This window comes from Sinocyclocheilus rhinocerous, unplaced genomic scaffold (genome assembly GCF_001515625.1).
Source record: "Sinocyclocheilus rhinocerous isolate Xijiao unplaced genomic scaffold, SAMN03320098_v1.1 scaffold2764, whole genome shotgun sequence".
Classification (NCBI taxonomy): domain Eukaryota; kingdom Metazoa; phylum Chordata; class Actinopteri; order Cypriniformes; family Cyprinidae; genus Sinocyclocheilus; species Sinocyclocheilus rhinocerous.
In genome coordinates, this window is record NW_015650694.1 from 286,620 (window position 1) to 286,917 (window position 298).

Consider the following 298-nt stretch of genomic DNA (forward strand, 5'->3'; position numbering starts at 1 on the left):
ACGCCCCTTAGCTGTTATAAATTCACTGTAAACCACGGCTTCACGGGGCTTACTGCTTTATTTTGGCATGAATGAAACTGGAGGCACAGTGTTGGTGAAGTAGCGTCAGATCTCACGGCGAGACGCTGCAGGCAAACACGTGGTCACTTCTGAGGTCTACTTTGCTGAAACATGTCGTTTTTCAGACTAGCGGAAAGAAAACATCCAAAACACACATTTAATTGTTACATTCTATATGTGACTCTGGAGCACAAAACCAGTCATAAGGGTCAATTTTGTGAAATTGAGATTTATGCAT